Source organism: Sorex araneus, chromosome 1 (genome assembly GCF_027595985.1).
Source record: "Sorex araneus isolate mSorAra2 chromosome 1, mSorAra2.pri, whole genome shotgun sequence".
NCBI lineage: Eukaryota > Metazoa > Chordata > Mammalia > Eulipotyphla > Soricidae > Sorex > Sorex araneus.
Window position 1 is genome coordinate 407,505,036 of NC_073302.1, and position 21,307 is coordinate 407,526,342.

Sequence of the window (21,307 nt, forward strand, 5' to 3'; positions counted from 1 at the left end):
AAGGTATGAGCTAGCAATGATACAACTTCTGGCAGAAATCCCTCTGGACTTAGTTACTAAAATACTAAAATACAGAAATCCAGAACCTCGTGGCCGCTATTGTGGCCACACGGCCTCATATCTTCATTCTCAGCAATGGAAAACAAATTATCAAATGCTTCCTTTCCAGCAGGTCTGACTCTGGGGCGGGGGGGGGGGGGACTCCAAACAATAATATTGAGTTTTTTGTTTGTATGTAATCAAAGTAAAGAGAAAATAAAGTGAAATTTATCAGCTACACAGGCTGGGTGGGGGGCTGGAGGACTGGGGGGTGGCGGGGAGGTTTACAGTGGTTCTTGGTGGTGGAATATGTGCACTGGTGAAGGGATGGGTGTTCGGGCATTATGTAACTGAGACTTAAGCCTGAAAGCTTTGTAACTTCCCACATGGTGATTCAATAAAAAAATTAATTTAAAAAAATTACTGTAGAGAATGATGTGAAGAAATCAAAACCTTTATGCAATTTCAGTAGGACTGTAAATGGCACAACGTACCCAAAGTAACTGAAATCAGAGCCTTGAAAAGGTATTTGTACAACCATGATTATAACAGCACTATTCATAATAGTCAAAAAGTAGGAGGGGCCAGATTGATAGTACAATGGATAGGGCGTTTGCCTTGTATGCAGCCGACCTGGGTTCAGTCCCAGGCATCCCATATGTTCCCCCAAGCAACACCAGGAGTGATTCCTGAGTGCAGAGCCCATAGCCGGTGTGACCCAAAAAACAAAAAAGGGAAAAAATAAGGTATAGAGAGATAGTGCACGGCTTAAGGCACTTGCCTTCCATGAGCTGACCCAGTCTGATCCCTGGCACCACAGGATTCCCAGAATATCCCTTTAAGAGTGGTCCCTGAATACAAAGCCAGCCGTGAGTCAAAAGCAGTGACAAGTCACAAAATAAAAAAATCAAAAATAATAACTAATTACCACTACTATTATACAGGAATAATTGATGTTGAAAATGGGTAGTTGTTAAAACTAGAGGTAGAACCACTGTTATATTTCCCGCTCCACATTTTGCAAGGGAAAATGAACATTCATCTGTTATTTTTACACGTTTTCTTTGTTGTCACTATTGTTTTCAGACCACCGCTGGCAGTGCTCAGGGCTTACTTCTGACTCTGTGCTCAGGAATCAATTCTCAGTGCTCAGAAGATCTCATCTGGGTTGACTGTGTGCAAGGCAAGCACCCTACTCACTATACTATCATTCAGGTTCCTGGCACATTTTCTTAGAAACGTGGCAAATATGATGGCTAAGCCACGTCGTGGCCAAGTGCACATGGTGCCTGAGTCATCTCCTCTTGAGGTGTGTACACTCATGCTTTCATATCTAATGCTGGGGTGTGTGCTGAGGCTCTCTCTGCCTCTGAAGTGCCCACGTTATCCCTTTCTTGCCTTCCTTCTCCTTTTTCAAAACCTGCAAATAAAATCTGTCTTTACTTGAAAGAAAGAGAGAAAGGGAGAAAGAAAGAAAGAAAGAAAGAAAGAAAGAAAGAAAGAAAGAAAGAAAGAAAGAAAGAAAGAAAGAAAGAAAGAAAGAAAGAAAGAAAGAAAGAGAGAAGAGAGAAAGAGAGAGAGAAAGGAAAGAAAGAGAGAGAAAGAAAGAAAGAAAGAAAGAAAGAAAGAAAGAAAGAAAGAAAGAAAGAAAGAAAGAGAGAGAGAAAGAAAGAGAGAGAGAGAAAGAAAGAAAGAAAGAAAGAAAGAAAGAAAGAAAGAAAGAAAGAAAGAAAGAAAGAAAGAAAGAAAGAAAGAGAGAGAGAAAGAAAGAGAGAAAGAAGGAAAGAAAGAAAGAAAGAAAGAAAGAAAGAAAGAAAGAAAGAAAGAAAGAAAGAAAGAAAGAAAGAAAGAAAGAAAGAAAGAAAGAAAGAAAAGAAGGAAGGAAGAAAGAAGGAAAGAAAGAAAATAAAGGAAACTTGAGCCTCTGAGGCAACAAAGACTTTTAATATGACTGGGCATTTAATTTCACTTGGAAGACAAAGGTTAAATAAGACAAGCCTCTGAATTCCTGCCAATGCTAAGAGATCCTTAGCATCTCCTCAGACCTCAGTGGACTTTCAGGTGGGAGAAAGAAACTCAAAGATTACCTAAATGTAGTTAGCAATGTTCCACAATTTTCAAATCACTTAATCTTCACCAATCATCTTGGCAGCTAAAAGACACAGCATTTGGATACAAACTCAAACAGCATCCTAGAGAATACTTTAGACGCTCTATAGTCTAACTGATAATGTTACCTGGGACGTGAGAGATAGCTCAGCAGGCTGAATGTATGCTTCGCATGAGGGAAGCCTGGGTTTGAATCCTAGTACTCCCTGGTCCCCAAACACTGCTGGGAGTGACCCCTGAGCACAACTGGGATGAGGTATTCTTGCCCTTCAGCCCCAGCAGCTCTGGGTATGGCTCATAAAAAAATGAAATGATGTTGAGGTACTTTCAGTTGGAAACAGTTCTTCGAAATTGGGACTGAAAGTCTGAAGGGAACTGAGGTAGTAAATCAGAACACTGTGGACTGAATGGCATCTTCCCCCAGACTCATGGCACTGAAGCCATAGCCCCCAATGTGACCATATCCAAGCATACAAATCCCGTTGCTCATGGATTTGTTCGAGCGAGCACCAGTAACGTCTCTCATTTAGAGACTTATTGCTACTGTTTTTGGCATATCCAATATGCACGGATAGCTTGCCAGGCTCTGCTGCGCCGGCTTGATACTCTCGGTAGCTTGCCGGGCTCTCCGAGAGGGGCAGAGGAATCGAACTCGGGTTGGCCGTGTGAAAGGCGAAAGCCCAACCGCTGTGCTATCGCTCCAGCCCAGCATACAAGTAGTAGAAGATAATTAAGATTAGCATTGTAGCACTATCCTCCCGTTGTTTATCGATTTGCTTGAGTGGGCACCAGTAACGTCTCCATTGTGAGACTTGTTGTTACTGTTTTTGGCATATCGAATACGCCACAGGAGCTTGCCAGGCTCTGCCATGTGGGTGGGATACTCTTGGTAGCTTGCCGGCCTCTCCAAGAGGGACAGAGGAATCGAACCTGGGTTAGCCGCGTGCAAGACAAACGCCCTACCCGCTGTGCTAACAAAAACTATTGGCATATGCCTTGCAGGGTGCACCCACTCACCCGCATCACGCTGCCCTGCCTGCCCTAACTGCGGTTTTTGATCTCTTTCGAGATTGATGGGTCTCTGAAATAAGGCTAATAAATGGACTTGTATAGCCGAGCCAAAGGTGGTTTGTGGCTATGGCTCCCACATACCTAACTTTTGGCCACTTAATTTCTTGGTAAACTTGACCCCAAGTTGTTGGGGCCCAGCCAAAGGCACAGCGGCAATTTTGCAGTATCAGGAAGTCTGAAGGCGTCATCAGGCTGCTGATGCACTCTCCCCGCAGGTACAGGTTGAGCTACTGGCCGCACCTTACCCCCAATGTGACCATATCCAAACATCCAAATAGTAGAAGATAATTAAGATTAAGTGGGGTTATACTGATAGGGCCTTAATCTGGTAGGATCGTTGGCCTTAGAACAGAAGAAAGGAAGAGATCTCTCTGCACAGCAGAGAGTGGGGGAATAAAGGAACACAGAGGGAGAACATGACCTTCTTCAAGGCAAGAAGAGAGTGAATCCAAACCCAACTATGCTAGCATCCTGATCTCAGGGTTCCAGACTCCAGAACTGTAAGAAAATCAGCATCTGTTCTTTAAGTCACCATTCGTGGTATCTGTGGCATTTTGTTAGGTCCATCAAGCTAAGATAAAGACCTCTGATTTCATGGTAAGAAGACCAGGTAAAGAGATGGGTGTCTCAGTGATTTTCCACTGACAGAAAGTAGTGACCAGGAGGATCCACGAGAAGGCTTTCTCAGATGGCCTTCATCTGAGCACTGAGCACTGTGTTCAGTTTGTGCAAGTTCATCAAGCTGCAAATTTATGATGTGTGAAGAAGGATTCTGTGAGCACAGAAGTATGTAGTCATAGAAGATGGATTACAAGTATTCTCCCCAGGAGTCAGAAACCTAATTTTCTTACCACTGCTTCCTCAGTTCTTAGGACAGTAAGCCATGCATTCAGTGAACATTTATGCATCAAAGTACCTCTACCAGAAAAGTTTCTTATGGGATTCCACTAAGCAACTTCTTTGATCATACACAACACCTGAGATTCAGTTTATAGTTAAAAGAAATTTCTTAATTGATTCCTTAAGGCATTTTATGTTTTGGTTTTTGGGGGGCCACACCCAGAAATTTTCAGGGGTTCTTCCTGGCGCTGCACTCAGGAATTCCTGCTGGAGTGCTCAGTGGACTATACGAGGTGCCAGGGATGGTGCCAGGGATTGAGCCAGGTTGCCCCATGCAAGACAAGCCTGATCTTTAAGTCACCATCCCTGGTATCTGTGGCATTTTGTTAGGTCCATCAAGCTAAGATAAAGACCTACTGTGCTATCACTTTGACTCTGCAGGTATAGACATTTTTAGAATACTGTCACTTGACGTTCAAGGCATTCACACATCTTTGTCATTGTCACATAAGCCTCATAGGAAGGACTCTCTCCAAAGATGACTTTTCATTTATCACCACTGCTTTGAGAACCAAATGAGATGGTGTAAGGTCCCTGACCTACAAATGAAAGATCTCATCACTACTCTGCATTCAAAGCCTGGGTAGGCTCTCTGAGGCCTACTGTACTAATTTGAACCCCAAGATTTAGATATAGTGTTTTCTTACACATCTAAAACTCCTGAACTGTGAGAAATGTTTAGTAACTTTCCTATAATAAAATTAAAAGCAGGTTGAAAGAAGACTGTGAGTCAGCAGGATTAAGATTACAAAATGAATCCATTTTTCCCCATAAGTTAATTACAGTGGTTCTATCTAAAAGCTAACCCAGGAAACAGCTGATTTTACTTTCCTTCAAATTCTTATTTTTACTACTTAACGTGCAGCATCTTTGTAAAGGCAGTCCACAGTCTTATATATTTAGGTTATCAGCTGCTTTCCTACAATTTTATGTTAGTGTCCTATTCAAACTGAACATCTCATTTGAGGAGCAAATCTTCCACAGTCAATGGAGTCTGCAAAGGAGACTCAGGGGCCAGAGACTGAAACAGAAACATCTGCCAAATGGAAACGTTTGCCTTTTTTTAAAAAAAAAAAAAAAAAAAGGTTTTCAACCATTCCATGATGTGCCAGGAACCTCTCAGGCTCTGAGGGTAGCAGGGGGCTCTGGTCAGTATGAACAGTCCAGGGATTGTAATTGGGTAGATTGTGGGTTAACAGCTGCCATGTACTTAAAAGCTAACAGGAATAAAGGAACATGTTAAGGAATTCAAGGGTAATACAGGGCAATAAAAGGCTATTCCACAATACAATTCACTGAGTTACAATATTGCCTGCTACTGGGAGGTCTGCAGGGGTCAGAATTAAATGGGTTTATAATATGGCGTTGATTTTGAATACTGGCTGGCTATTAGGCTTTCCAAAACTAATAAGTCTCCCAAGCACCACATTTTTTAGAATCTTGGATGATAATATACAGGAGTTAAGAAAAAGAAGAAGAAGAAAAAAGAAAAACCTGATCCCACTTTCTAGGAAGTACTTAAGAAGAGTTACTTAACCTAAAGTCTCATCTTCTCATCTCCTAACTTAAAAACAAAACAAAAAAAACTTTTCTTTCCAATTAAAGTAACATTATATAGGCTTCGGTTGTACATTATAACCCTCATTTTTTAGAATGAGGTTATGCAGGAAATTAAACGAGATTATACATGTACCTACACAGCGGGAACAAATGATACACGCCCAGCACATCTGAAACTCAAAGAAAAATGTTGACTATCATTATCATGAAAGTAGAAAGTAACCAATTGTCTTAATCCATGCCAGTACTTCCCGGAAGGTCTAATTCTCTCGTGAGCTATTATTACAATATTTTAATAACAGGGCATGGTAAGCATGAAACAGTCCCGGCACAAGGTTAGTGGGTTTATATTCCCTGATCACTGTGCTCCTTCCTAGGACAGCCCCAGGGGGAGCTCCTGGTGCAGAACCAAGGCCTCCAGCCCCATTAAACTCGCCCCGGTCTTCTAGGGCAATGGCCTTGGGCAAGTTAAGGGCCGAGCCCCTGAGAGCTGCACCTCCGTGCTTGACCCTGCAGGGGCCGAGAAGGAAGAACACTTTCCTCCAAGCACAGACAGCTCCACGCCGGGTGAAGCATCAGCTCTGAGCCTCTAGTGCAAAAAAAAAAGGCAGGCAGGAGAGGCAGGAGTGAGATGCGGAGGGAAAGACGCCACCGGCCGGCGCCTGGCTGCAGTGCTAGGCGGCCCTGGGCTTGCTGGAGGCGAGACTAGATGCAGAGGCAAGAGGCGAGCCAGGCGGGAGGCGAGGCAACCGGGAAGGAAGGGATGAGCGCGGCCTGTGCAACGGCAACCCAGACCCAAAGACCCGCTCCAGCGGTGCCGGCTGCCTCGGAGTAGCCCGCGCTGGGTGGAAGGACCAGCCCGGGGCTCGGCCGACCGCTGCCCGGCTTTCCCGGGGAAAGCGGGACCGGGGGAGCCTGAGCCGGCGCTCGGCGGCGTGGAGGGGGCCGGGGGCGGCGCCCCGTGCAGATGGCGCTGGCCGCTGCGGCGATGCTCCCGCGCCCGCAGTCACTCCCGGCTCCGCTCGGCATCGCTGGGCGACGCCGGCGCGGGGGATTGGAGGGTGTGCGGGGGGGGGGCGGGGGGGGGAGGACGAGCCCGAGCCCCGCCGGGCCAGCCTCGATAAGTCTCATCATCCTCGGCGGCTGGGGAGGGGACACGGGGATCCCCGCTTCCCAACACACACCGGGGTCCGCACCTGTAGGGCCCACAAAGGCTCCGGAAACCACCGGTCACTCTCCCTCCAGCCCCCGCTACCTCCCGCGTCCTTCCAGCTAGCCTCGGCCCGCGGATCGCCCCAGCCTCCCCCGCCCCCCGACTTCTCCGCAGGGCGCCGAGAGAGGAGGCGGCGGGTCCTGGCGCTGGAACTCTCGGGCGCCCGGAGCAGGTGGAAGGAAGCGCCCGCGAACAAAGCCCACGCCCAGGGGTGTCCGCCGGGACCCGCACGCGCCCTCGCCCGCGCGCCCGCCCCGCACCTGCGCTCCCCGCCCCGCCGGCATGTGGCGTGCCGTCCCGCGTCCTCGGTGCCCACGCCCGGGACGCCGCAGTGGCGGGGCCCGGCAGCCTCCCTCCCTGCCCGGCTGCCCACCGAGAAGCCTCCGGCCCCGGCTGCCCGGAGAGCGCGGGGGCGCGGACGCAGAAGTTGCCCGCACACGGGAAGGAGGGGCGGGGTGCCCGACCGCGACTGGCCCCGGGACCCCGGTCCTTCGAGGGCGCCCGTCCCCTTCATCCCGGTTCTAGCGGGGGCCTGCGGGGACCCGGGGACTCGGCGACAAGGTCCGTCCCGCCGCCGCCGGGAGAAGCAGCCGGCGCGGCAACTGCCAGTCGGGAGCTCGCTCTGCCGCAACCCCGGCCGGGGTCCCAGCAGGCATCCCCGCCACCCCTGCCCACCCCCGCGCCCTCCACCGCCGCGGTCGGCGTCCCCCGGCGCGGGACTGTCACCCGCCAGACGCTCCCCGAGCTCTACTCACGTTCTCGCGCCGCGCCCACCGCTCAGCCCCGGAGCCGGTGGTCCGCGAGCCGGGGAGCGCCGAGGTCGCTGGTGCTGGACGACGCCGGAGTGTGCGTGTGCGTGTGCGTGTGTGTGTGCGCGAGGGTGTGCGCGCGGGGGTGTGCGTGTCAGCCCCGGCCCGGCGGCCCCTGCGCTGGTCCCCTCCGCCCGCGCGTCTCAGGCTCCGACTGCGGCGCGCGTCCGTCCGCGACCCGGGAGAAGCGAGGCTGGCCCCGCGCCGCGCGCGCCCCCGCCGCTGCGCCCGCCCTGCGTCTGGCCCCGCCGCCTCCCGGACGGCTTTTCCCCCTGCCTCCCGCCCCGGCGGCGTCCCCCGCCTCGGCCCCGCCCGGCCGGTCCCAGCGAATGGGCTCGGGCCGCCCGCGCCCCGGGGGCGCGACGTGGGCCCCTCACCTGAGCGGCCGCGCCCCCACCGCCTCCGTCCACCGGGGATCGTGTGCCACCGAGAGGTGCGGGGGTGGGGGCGTTCCGGGACGAGCTGCGATTTGGCGTACCGAAGACGATTCCAGAAAAATGGGTGTTTTATTTATTTTAATTTTTTTTTTAGGTCACCCTCTTGCTATAGGAGGTCTTACTATAAGTCTGTGGGATCCGCCCTCCTTATTAAATTTTCTTTTTAAATATTTCATGTCTTTGAAACTCACCAGCTGGGGTGATTTAGATTGGTTGTGAGTTAAAGGGTCAGGGATTTGGGGGTTTGAGATGATTGTTTTTGCAATACACTTGGCAACCCACCTTCAGGACGGGATTCCCCCCCAAAGGAAGGTGGATGCTGACTGCTGGTCCAAGGAGTTCCAGAGAACAGGATTCCTTCTGATTTGCTGCTGCTCCTGGCTGCCGCCGCCTCTCCTCCTCCTCCTCCTCCTCCTCCTCCTCCTCCTCCTCCTCCTCCTCCTCCTCCTCCTCCTCCTCCTCCTCCTCCTCCTCCTCCTCCTCCTCCTCCTCCTCCTCCTCCTCCTCCTCCTCCTCCTCCTCCTCCTCCTCCTCCTCCTCCTCCTCCTCCTCCTCCTCCTCCTCCTCCTCCTCCTCCTCCTCCTCCTCCTCCTCCTCCTCTTCTTCTTCCTCTTCTTCTTCCTCTTCTTCTTCTTCTGCTTTCCTTTTTCCTTCTTCTTTCCTCTTCTTTCTTCTTCTTCTTCTTCTTCTTCTTCTTCTTCTTCTTCTTCTTCTTCTTCTTCTTCTTCTTCTTCCTCTTCTTCTTCCTCTTCTTCTTCCTCTTCTTCTTCTTCTTCTTCTTCTTCTTCTTCTTCTTCTTCTTCTTCTTCTTCTTCTTTTGCTTTCCTTTTTCCTTCTTCTTCTTTCCTCTTCTTTCTTCTTTCTTCTTTTTTTGTGGAGAATTAGACACACCGTAAAAAGTGGATTTTGATTTTTCTAAATGTGGCGTATTTTACCAAACATTCCATGGGCTGATAGCCCAGTCTTAGGAGCCCCCCACTGCACCGCACCACATCCCCAGTCTGGGAAATGTTTAAGATCCTGAGCACTGAGCTCAAGCTCAGGTCCTTCATAGGCAACGATAGCAATCTGCCCTCAAGCAATTCTTTGCTTCCTTTCCACCCAAGTGCCCATCTGGAGCACTTTCCAACTCACCGCGCTGTGGTCTTGTGGCCTTCAGTTCCCTAGACTATTTCAACAAAACTTTGGTGGAGTCCCTAGATGCCATATCCTACCCTAGGTCTAGCTCGGTGCTAGGAGGATTGGGATTTTTTTTTTTAAAGCTCAGAGCCTGCTGGGGAGATATACTACAGGAGGTAGGTGCTAGCCTTGCATGGGGCCCAAGGGTTTTGATTGCTGGTGTCGCATTTGGTCCCCCAGAAGCTTCCAGAAGTGAACTAGATCACAGAGCTAGGAGTTAGCCTTGGGCACCACTGGGTGTGACCCAAAAAGCAAACAATATAGAGGGGCCTGCCAGGAATAGTGGCCTAAGATGCTGCCTTGCATGTGACTGATCTGGGTTTGATCCCCAACACTGCATATGCTCCTCGTCACCCCCCACCCCAGCACCACCAGAACTAGAAGTGATCCAAGAGAAAAAGAGAAAATAGTAGTAAATTCCATAACCCCTGGCATCCTTCTGCATAATCTTTCCCTGACCTCTCTACTCTCCAAATAAAGGAATTTTCATAACCCTGAGCCTACACATGGCATATTCCCTCTATCTAAAATATTCATTGAATTTTTTTTTTAATCTTTGAAACACTTTTTCTTGGGCTAGAAAGATAGTACAGGGTTTAAGGTGCTTGCCTTGCATGTGGCCAACCCTAGTTGCCTCCCTGAGCTCACTGAGCTCCAAGGGGGGTGACCCACAAACACAAATGTCCCTTGCACTTCTGGATATAGCCCCCAAGCCAAAAAATAAACAAAACTTTTATTTAATGCTCAATTTTTTTTCACTCCTGCCTAAGTCTTTCCTGAGTTCTTGTGAGTTTTATATTTAGTAACATTTGGGGATGGGATGGCACAGCAGTTAGGAAAAGGCCTAGCATATGCCCAGCCTGGGTTGAGTTCCTAGCACCACATGTTTTCCCAAGCATCCACCTGGTGTGGCCTTGGAGGTCCCTGAGCACTGCTGGGCTGACCCAGGGATCCCTGGTACCGCCAGCATCCTGGGTTCTTGCACTCAACCACTAGCCATGAATTGCTGGTGGGGCACCCACACCTCCTGAGCACTACTCCCAAGTAGAGACCTCCCTGCAAAAGTCACATTTTAATGACCTATGTGCACATCTGGTCTTCTTTGCAAACAATTTGTCTAGTTTATTTTTGTTTGACTTCCTTTCCCACCAATACAGACAACCATGATAACTAAACTTGCATTGCATCATCATGCCCTCTTGTGAAGGATTTCAGAACACCCCCCTGCATCCCAGTTCCTCCTCACTCCTCACTCCAGCAATTGCTTAGAGTCCTAGTCCCAGTGTATCTCTGTGCGGTGCTCCAAGAAGGCCCCTTCATCCCTGCAAACACACTCTGCAGTCCTAGTTCTTGCCCTTGTCTGCATTGCGGCTTGTGCCCCTGGACACCAGAACAGCACTTCTCTGGTTTCCCCCAGTGGTATGCTCTCCTAAAGAGTCTCCCGAATCACAGGGCCCAGAGCCATAGTCTAGGAGCGGAGCGTTGGTGTTGTGCACAGCCCATCTGGGCTCAATCTCCCTCATCCCATATAGCCCCCTAAGCAATGCCAGGAGTAATTCCTGAGCACAGAGCCAGAAGTAACCCCTGACCATTGCTGGGTGTGACCCAAAACAAAAGCAAACAAAAAGATTGTCCCTCAACAACTCCAGCTTCTGCTGAGAGTTGCTCTTTCTCTCTAAGCCCAGACCTCGTGCATGAAGGCAGGCTGGGGCCAACACTGGTGAATGGAGTCCATCTGGGTGCTGACACCTTGGAGCTTCCTTAGAATGCAGAGGTACTTTGTCTCGGGCAAAATAGATGACTCCACAAATTCTTACGTTTGAAATTGTTTGGTGTTTGTTGAATGAATATACGCTTGGATCAAAAGAACAAAGAGGCGGGAAAAACACTGGGGGAAACAGGAAACTGACAGTGAAAAATTTAAATGATTTGATAATATATACTTGCAATCATATAATTTTTTTTATATGACTCAGTTAGAGTCTTGCTCCTTCAATGACATTATAGCCCTTGGTTGCTGAGGATTAGCCTCTGAGGAGGATGAGTGACAGGGAGAACCAAACAGCTGCTGCTTGGAGGAGCTGAGATGAAGGGAGCAAGAGGGGCAAAGAGGAATGATCTCAGAACGGATTAAATAGATGCCTGAGTGGGCAAGAGGACGATCTATTCGATTTGCTTGGTGAGGCATGAGGCATTCTGACGTGGCTGGATATTGCCAGGGATACGCATGCACAACACACCTCCTCACACAGTAACTGGGCTCCCGCATTCCTCATGCTCACCCTCTCCTCTGACCCCCCTCTTATCCCTCCTCAAAAATAGGTGAGGCTGGGCATAAGACTTCCTTTGTCTTGTCACTTGGTAACAATAAAGTTTTCCATGTGTGTGCCACTGAACACATCACACTTAAATCACCTCATCTCATGAAGTATGAACTACTGAATTATCAACCGCATGTTAGAAAGCGTTGCATATCTTCCAGAAGTCACAGTGCTGGTGGCAGAGCTGGGGTTCCAGCCTGGGCATTCCGACTGCAGAGCCCACCGTCCAAACCACTGCGCTCCACTGCTTTTTAATGATTGTACACTGAAGTTCAATGGCTGTTTTGAAGGATGCACCAGAATGTTACCATATAAAGCAGCTTCTTTGGAAAGTCAGGGCACCATCTCAGAAGTGCCTGCAGTGAATATACTTCTGCCTTTTCTCTTTCCCTCTTTCACAGTCCTGTTTCTCTGACTCCAGTTCCCTCTCTCCTATTTTCCTCTTGCACACTTTTTTCCCCCTCATTTATTTTTCATCCTGCTTTTCCTAATCCGTATCCATGGTCTAGTCCTCTCAGTGATGTCAGTGCAATTGGCCCTGACCTAAAAGTGTTTTGTTCATCAAAACCTATTTGGGATCCCCTAACTAGTGCCAAACCTATATTTCCATGAGCACATTATTTCCTCAGTGTTTCCATGCTGTGAAATAAAAGAACTGGAATCAGAAGGAAAATTCTTTTTGAGATGTGTCATTTTATGTTTTTTCTAGTAACCAAGGATATTTCTTTAACTCCTGTAGTAAAATTGGGGTGAAAGCTGATGGAAACGTAGGTAAGAGAAACGCTCAAAAAGATATTTCACAATGGGTCTAACTAGGTTGTTTGCTATTATTATCAGATCATAAGTCTGTAGCGGGCAACATGCATTAATTTGACAAGGATGTGGTGAATTTAGTAACATTTAAATATCTTTCATTTCAAATTGTCAATTATAATCCAACATCACCAAAAAGTTTAGTTCTATGATGAGCAGTTCCTGTCATCTGAAATGATGTCCCCATGTATTAATTTCCTCCAACTGAGGTAGAGCTGACTCAGTGAGTCATCTCTAATGAACATAGTATGGCAAAAATGGGTTGTCACTTCTGCTGCTATAGCACTGTAGCACTGTCATTCCGTTGTTCATCGATTTGCTCCAGGGGGCACCAGTATGGTTTTTATCATGAGACTTATAACAGTTTTTGGCATATCGAATACACCATGGGTAGCTTGCCAGGCTCTGCCATGCATGCAGGATACTCTCGGGAGCTTGCCAGGCTCTTTGATAGGGACAGAGGAATCGAACCCAGGTCGTTCAAGGCAAATGCCCTACCCGCTATGCTATTGTTCCAGTCCACTTCTGCAGCTAGGTTACAAAAAAATGACTTCTGTCTTGCCTTTTTTTTTCACTTGTTCAGAAGGAAAACAGCTGCCATGTTGCCTTTTGGAGGAGTCACCTGGCAAGGAATTGAGGGAGACCTCTGGCCAAAGGCCTGTGAGGAACTGAGACTGTCATCCACCAGTTGAGTGGATTCTTCCCAACCATCTGAGTCAGCCCCGTAGCAGACAGCTCTGTAGCAGCCCTGAGCTGACTCTTGCCCAACCTGACTCCATGATTGTTTCCTTGTGAGAACCTCTGCAGGGGGCTAAGTCCTTTCATGCCTAGTTTCCCCACCCACAGAAACTGGGAGAAAACAAATGTTTCTTGTATTAAGCTGCTAGATTCATCACTGTTGACATTGTTTAAATGCATTTTTAAAGTCTGAATTTGCATCTGACAACACAAATCATGTCTATTTCTTGGATAGGAAAAGAGCAAATAGGTCAGCTGGTAGTTGTCCCATGAGATGCTGACATGGTACTGGGAAAGAAGCAATTGGGACATTGTCCGTAGTTAACCTCAGCAGCTCCAAGTTCTACATGCCAGAGGCACAGCCTGGGGTTGAACTTTTATAGTGGATGATTATCATCCACTACGAATAATAATAGAGTATGCAGTTCTAAATAATGTCAGGTAAAATAGGATATGCTGCTTCATATATTGCCTGACCAGTGAACTGCAGAAAGTTTCCATAGTTGCAAAATACTCATCTCTCTCATACTTCTCACCATCTGCCACCTGACCACAAGAATTCTTTGTGCCTTTCTGATACTGCTTGGGCACGTGTCCGATAGAAAGTAGAATTTCAACCCATTCTTTGCTCGGTGCTTAGCAACCCACTATCCCTAGATCTATCTAAATGATGTGATGCTCAAGCAAGTGCAGAAAAATGTGACCTTAGTTGGTGCCATATGTGGATTGCTTCTCTGGAAGCTTGTGAGTCATGAGAATCTTCTGCTTGCCACAACCCACCCCCATACTTGAGGGACCAAGTTGGGAAGAGGAAGAACATTTTCAGTGATAATAAGCATGTTCTTTTTGTCAACTCCTCCATCTGCTCCTATCATTTCTATCTACACGAATGTATGAGGGTTCTCGTGAACGGCTTTGAGGCCGGCCAATGTCCGTGTGCCATCATTGCAGGTGGGGGCACTTGGGACAGCTCCGGAAAGCAGACGCTGAGAAATACTCTCATTATAAGCCTTTCATTTTTTACTTAATAGGCTACAGATGACAGGTGCAATGAGGAGGAATTCACAGTGGAGGAAAGAAAGGAAATGGCTACGGATACATTACTCTGGGGTCTAATAAATGGCTGACTCAAAGGCTTTTCCGACTGCTATTTCTTTGCATCCTAAGAACAAAAAGGCGGCTGGAGAAAGCTCAATGAACTGAGTGCATACATTGCACGTGGGAGGTCAGTTTGATCCCTAGCACAGCATGGTCCCCTGACCACCACCAGAGAAACCTCTGAGCTGGGAATCGCCCCCAAGCAGAAGAAGACAATGGGTGAAAAGGATGTTAGGGTAAAAGACATTGTACTCCCACTTGTATTTTCTTTAAAATCTCTTTACACTTTGGGGCTGGAGAGATGGCACAATGGGTAGGGCGTTTGCCTTGCACGCGGCTGACCTGGGTTCAATTCCCAGCATGCCATATGGCCCCCCGAGCACCGCCAGGAGTAATTCCTGAGTGCATGAACCAGGAATAACCCCTATGCGTCTCCGTGTGTGACCCCAAAAACAAAAACACTCTACATTTTACTTGAAAGTCTTCTAGTACTTCTAAATGTCAGGGGTTGATAGTATACTAATATGTCCAGTGCCACACCACTCAAGCCACCTGCTCTGCTTATAAGTAATGTCACTTCTTCTCCTTTCTAAGCTGTGTCTGGGGATCTGTGATCCAGAATCCCATAGAGACCTGCAAAGAATCTTGCACAGCTGACAATGTTCTGCTGGAGGCGTGAGAAGCTGAAGCAGGAGTGTGGACAGAACTAGGATACATAAGTTGATGTGGGTTGGGTTGTTCACCAAAACATGCTTGAGACTCATAAAACATCACGAGCAAGCCAGAAATGAGCCCCAAGCTGAGGTCTGGGGCTTTTCTCCCTTCGCTAATGGTGTGACATGAAACTTAAAGAATTCTAAACACAATGTGGATATCAAGATCTTTACAGGGACTTTGTCCAGAAAGGAAGACAAAAATATACCTTACAATACTTAAGTATTTAAACATCTGATATGTAGACCCCCCCAATTTTATTTGTCCCTTCTTAAGGAAGACCTAAATTAGTCTATTTCATAATGTCCTATACTGCTATATAAAACATTGTTCAAATCATAAGCCTACGTCTCCATTTAATTTAGTTTTGTTTTAGTAGTAGTCATACTTGGGCTAATTTAGTCCCATAGGGGATGAATAGAGAAGAAAAGCAAGATGATAAGTACAATAAAATTTTCTTAAAATTGACTAATGTTGGGGCTGGAGTGATAGCACAGCGGGGAGGGTGTTTGCCTTGCACTCGGCCAACCTTGGTTTGATCCCCAGCATCCCATATGGTCCCCCGAGCACTGCCAGGAGTAATTCCTGAGCGCAGAGCCAGGAGTAACCCCTGAGCATTGCTGGGTGTGACCTAAAAAGGAAAAAATTGTCTAATGTTGGGCTGAAACGATAGCACAGTGGGTAGGGTATTCACCTTGCATACGGCCGACCTGGGTTCGATTCCTCCTCCCCTCTTGGAGAGCTTTGCAAGCTACCAAGAGTACCCAGCCCGCATGGCAGAGCCTGGAAAGCTACCCGTGACGTACTCAATATGCCAAAAACAGTAACAACAAGTCTCACAATGGTGACGTTACTGGTGCCCGCTCGAGTAAATAGATGAGCAATGGGATGACAGTGATACAGTGATACAATGATTAATGTTATAAATATAGAAAGTGTCTTGCTGCCATTCTTCCCTGAATTGAAAAACACAATGCCTTCCTCCAAAACCTACAGCAAAAGACGTGTTTCTATCCCTCAAAGTTTTGATTACCCAGTTGGTTTCTTTTCCAGTACTGTTTTCTTATTGTCATATGTTTTTGAGGTCTTATCTTTTACTAGGAGTGGCTCTGAGACAGGAAGAAGTGGAAAAAATCAAATTATTTCATATCCTGCTAGAGTCTACTGATTAGAATTTGAGGATCTTTGTATAAATAACCTAATACAAGTTACAGTGTGGGATAACATGAAAATTTCATACTACATTTTATAAATATCAATCAAAACATTTTATATCAATTTTATAATCGATATAAATTTATAAATTTTGTAAATGATATGTGTCATTTTATATCAATAAATAAGACTTAAAGATAAATAAAATTTTCACTTAAAATGAAAATAGGGTAGCAAAAATTATATGTAAGCTATTACTGCAACTCTAAAATGCAAGCAAAGAAAACAATCAGGCAATGAAATAGTTCTAAGATGACAAAACTATGGGGGACTTTTAAATCACTTGTCTAAATTCTGACAAGACATTCTTGTAATAAACTAGTTATATGTAAAGTCTTTGTCTGTTACTTTATTTTTCTTTTCTTTTCCTTCTCCAGACCCGTGTTCTTGGGTCCAATAGTGATAGCTTGTGGGTCCTTAATCATTACTTGACTTGGTACTTAATCTGGAAGTTAAATCAGCTAAGGTCTTAGTCTAAAGTCCAGGAACAGTGTGTACCGTGAATGTGAGTTAAGAGGCCTTTGTATTTTGATGATCTTCAAAAATGGTACAGAAATAGAATACATCATAGCCACTGACCCTAGCAAAGTGCTGGTACTCATTGTGGACAAAGAGAGCGCTTTCTCTAAGAATATTCAAATTTCACCCTTTCGTGATTCTCTTTGAAAATACATGGTATACTGAAATGGAAAAATATAAAGACAAGTAAAAGCCCAAGAATCTGAAGTTTTGTTCATCACATATGCTTCTTTATAAATACATAAAATGTCTATGTGATATATATGGTATTTATAATTAAAAAGCCATGTGATTGAGGCTCATTTCATGTTTTTTTTTTCATTTTCTGAGGCCACCCCTGAAGGTATGCAGGTCTTACTCCTGGCTCTATACTCAGCGATCATTCCTATGGACCATGTTGAGTGCTGAGGACCAAATCTGGGTCAGTCCCATGCAAGGTCAGTCACTTACCCACTTGATTATCTCTCCAGCCCCTTATTTCATTTTTTTATGTCATAAAAAAGTAATAAAAGTAGTCAGTGTTGGATAAGTAAGATAGAGTAGTCAATGTTACTAGTAGAATTCTGAGTTAATTAACTAATAAATCTTCACAACCAGTGATTTTCTAGTCAGAGAAGCAAAGGTTGGGCAGGCTCAATAAATCTGGAAAGATCACATATTTGAATCAATTTTGATTTTTTCCAGAGTCTGGGTTAATTCCACCACTATATTATGAAAATAAATAAATAGATAAAACACCAGAGATTGTTATATACAGTACAGATATATTAAATTTACTAGATTATTCTATATGTGCAAACATACACTAGTACTGTGCAACACAATTCCAATAGAGAGCTTCTCATGAGATATTTTTGCAGAAATAAAACTGCAAAATTTCCTAAAGGAACTGCTTCAAAGATTCTTTTGGAAACACAGAGTCTTATGTTTTGGTGTTTATGCCTTATTATTTCATTATTACCCCCTGGCTATCCCTGGCATGTATTTAGGCATTCAAGTGAATCAATGAGTAAAATATCTTCATAGGAAGGCACAAGGTTTGGGAACCATGGTGTATCTATGTCACAGAGAGAAAAATTGTACAGTGAAGTCACAATGAGGATATGCTATTGAAGAATAGTAAGTTCAAAAACACACAAGGCACAAAATTCGCATAAAGAAAACCTTTTCTCAGCTATAGAGAAATTTTAAATTCCAGAGCCAGGACAACAACAAAAAAAATCAATGTATTGTTTGGAATCTGTCCCTTTCTCTGTCTGCCAAAAGTCCTGCCAGGTAGTGATGAATGTGGTGTTAGAATTATGTACATGGTAAACCACCATTAGCAGTACTTCAAATAACAGATCCCCAATCAATTTCTTTTTAAAGTTCTACCATGTAGCCTGGACTAAATATAAAGTGCGCCTTTCATCTCCATATTCCGTATCTCGATGTCTTAACAGACTAATCCTTGTGTCAAGGGAATTGACTCTACAGTGACGATTTGAGGTGGGAACAACAATAAGGTTTATGACACGTTATTCACAACAAACTGGCTTTCTGTCAAATGGAATAAAGTCCAGAGTGGATGACTTTTGCAACCAAAGGAAAATCCAATATACTGAATTTCTTAAAAGTATTATTGATACAGGGGGCTGGAGTGATAGCACAGCGGGTAGGGCATTTGCCTTGCACACAGCCGACCCGGGTTCGAATCTCAGCATTCCATATGGTCCCCTGAGCGCCACCAGGAGTAATTCCTGAGTGTAGAACCAGGAGTAACCCCTGTGCATCGCTGGGTGTGACCCAAAAAGCAAAAAAAAAAAGTATTATTGATACAAATAAAATATGTGAGGTCCAGTTTCTAAATCCACACGTAGTTTCATTTTTAAATCAATTTTGGAAACAAGGGGGCATTATAAGTATTTAAATTTATCTAGAGACCACTAACAAGGAATGCACATAATTCTATGCAATAGAAGAATGTTTTCCAAGATTTGTGGCATTACTTTTACATAAAGTATATATTATGTATATCCTTACTTTATACTCCCAAAACTACTGATATCAAAGCATTTACCAAAAATGCATTTTTCTAATGCATTTATGGTAAAATATTACAGAATAATAAAAATTAAGGCAGACTAGAGATATAGTATAACAGGTAGGGCACTTGCCTTCCACTAACCTCAGTTTGATCCCCAAGCACCAGATATGGGTCTGCCAATCACCTAAAGTTTTGCCTTAGCACAGAGCCAGGAGTAAGTTCTGAGAAGTGCGGGGTGTAACTAGTCCCTCACCCCCAAATTAATTCAGGGAGAGAAAATAAGTACATATCATATGTTTCCATAGTCCTTTCATGAACTGAATGAATGGTATGTTGTACAATTAGAGATATACTTGAGAAACAAACATGCTCACAGAACTGTATATTTCAGAAAACGTACTGAACATTTTTCCTCCCTACTTTATTTTCTTACAGCACAAAAATAATTGTAATTTTTTTTATTGAATACCTACTACATCCCAGGAGCTTTGACCTACACAAATGAAAGTATGCTAAGAACTTTGCAACTCTGCATTTTTCCATCTGAGAAACTGTCAAGAAGGTTAAATTACTAGCCTTAGGCCTGACTTGGAACCCAAATAAGTTTCATGAAAAATTTTGATCTTAACACAAAACCTATTACCTACTGTGCTTCACAACCAGGTATTTTAAAGAAAATAGATACAACGATGAGCAACATCGCACTGGTGTTATTTCGTGTGTGTATTTTCAAAGAGGACAGGTTACTATTCATTGTATTATTTTTTTATACCTATATCTGCACAAAATGCTTAGATGATTGATTTCATAGTATACTGAAAGTCACACAAATGATACTAATGATCCTGGTTAATGACACTAATAGGCGCTTAACAAATGTCATTTAAATGAAGTGTTCCCATTTTGGAAAAATAAAAGCAAGACTTATAAAAATCTGACTCTTGCACAATGGCTAGAAAAGAATACAATCAGCAACATAATCGAATCCTATTTATTTCATTTCATCCCTTCTACCCTCTGTGTTATCTGAACAGCAATGGGAAGAATCCTGGGCTGATAATTCAATAGCTCAAGTCCCCATACTGAACAGGTTGGAGTTAAGCCTTTGCATTTTTCATCCAGTCCTTGTAAAGTAAAAAATGATGGCCCAACCAACCCACAGAACAGTTGTCAGAATAAAATGAATAGCTATACTTGAAAAGTATATACTTGCAAAGTAAATAAATTTTGAAGAACTGCATCACACACAAGTGTATTAGTATAGCTGGTGTTCACTGCAGGCACTGAGCCTCCCCGCCCATTCATGAATCCACTGAGATAAGGGACACGCAGCATTACCCACTCAGATCATAAAGTGACCCAGTAGAAATAGTAAATCTGACAAAATGGGCAAGATCTCAAATTAGGGACAAGGATGAAGAACAAGGGTATGGTTTTACCATGAGCAGACACTAGTGAGAAAGTAGAAGAAGAATTCCCGACTGAAATATAAAGAATCTTTACTCTGTGCCCAGGAGGGCTGTCTTTGAATTTCTGTCAAGACAGAGACATGCAAATGGCCTGAAGACTGGAAACCTCAGACGCTGAGTGACAGGAAATGATGGGGCTCTGAGCCCTGTGCAGCTTTTATTGTCTGGAAAGGATCCTGCCTGCACTCAGGAGAATGACCCATCCATGGTCCTATCAGCAGCACAGAGGGCATGACCCACATGCAGATTTTTAAAAGTAAATGGTTTCTCAAAGCACTTTTAAAAGTATTTTTATTTTCCCATGATTAGATCACTTACAACTAAATGAAAGAAAGTATTTTTTGATGATCTATAGCTAACAGGGTGCTTCCATCTGTGAGATATCAGTAAGAAGCCTGTGATGGGTCGTAGAGTTAGCACAGGGGTTAAGGCATCTGCCTTGCACGTACGTGACCTACCTGGGTTGGAACCCCAGCACTCCATACAGTATCCTAAGCACCCTCCAGGCACCGGTAGTGATCCCTAAGCACAGAGCCAGGAGTAAGCCCTGAACATCCCTGGGTGTAACCCAAGCCCTCTCCCCAACACGAGGAATTGGGATGTAAATTCTATAATTTTATTTACCTTTTAAAACTATAATTATAATTTTCATGAATTTTTGTAGATGTTTTCACATCTTTGCGATGCATCCAAGATACTTATTTTTTTGGTAGGTGGGAAGCACAAGATCAGTGAGCTCATAGCTTACTCCTGGCTCTGTACTCAGGGATCACTCCTGGCAGTGGGTAGGGGACCAATGCAGGGTGTCAGGAATAGAACAAAGGTCGGCTTTGCAAGGCAAGCGCCCTAACCACTGGACTATATCTCTCCACCACCAAAGATACTTTTTGAAAATGTAACTTTCTGGTTGTGGTAATTATTCTAAACTGCGTTGGAACTGATTATGCTTGTGATGAACTGGATATAACAATCCTTTTCCAGACACTATTGCAGGCAGAAAGGATGAATGTATGAATATATATATATATATATAGGCTCAAAATTGATTATTGTAAAAGACTAACAAAATCCAAAACT

The 21,307-nt window shown here is 45.1% G+C and overlaps 1 protein-coding gene across 31 annotated transcripts in view; it reads right to left on the reverse strand.

The window, feature by feature from the left end:
* The window catches only part of NRCAM (neuronal cell adhesion molecule), a 314,513-nt gene extending 306,566 nt beyond the window's left edge, over positions 1-7,947 (reverse strand). For 11 of the 31 annotated variants that reach the window (XM_055119016.1, XM_055119103.1, XM_055119066.1 and 8 more), the window contains exon 1: positions 7,648-7,945. The gene's annotated coding sequence lies outside the window, so the exon portion shown is untranslated. Of the gene's footprint in view, positions 1-7,647 lie in introns of all 31 variants that reach the window. The other 20 variants (XM_055119198.1, XM_055119171.1, XM_055119039.1 and 17 more) reach the window with 3 other exon arrangements.
* Positions 7,948-21,307: the final 13,360 nt, after the last annotated feature.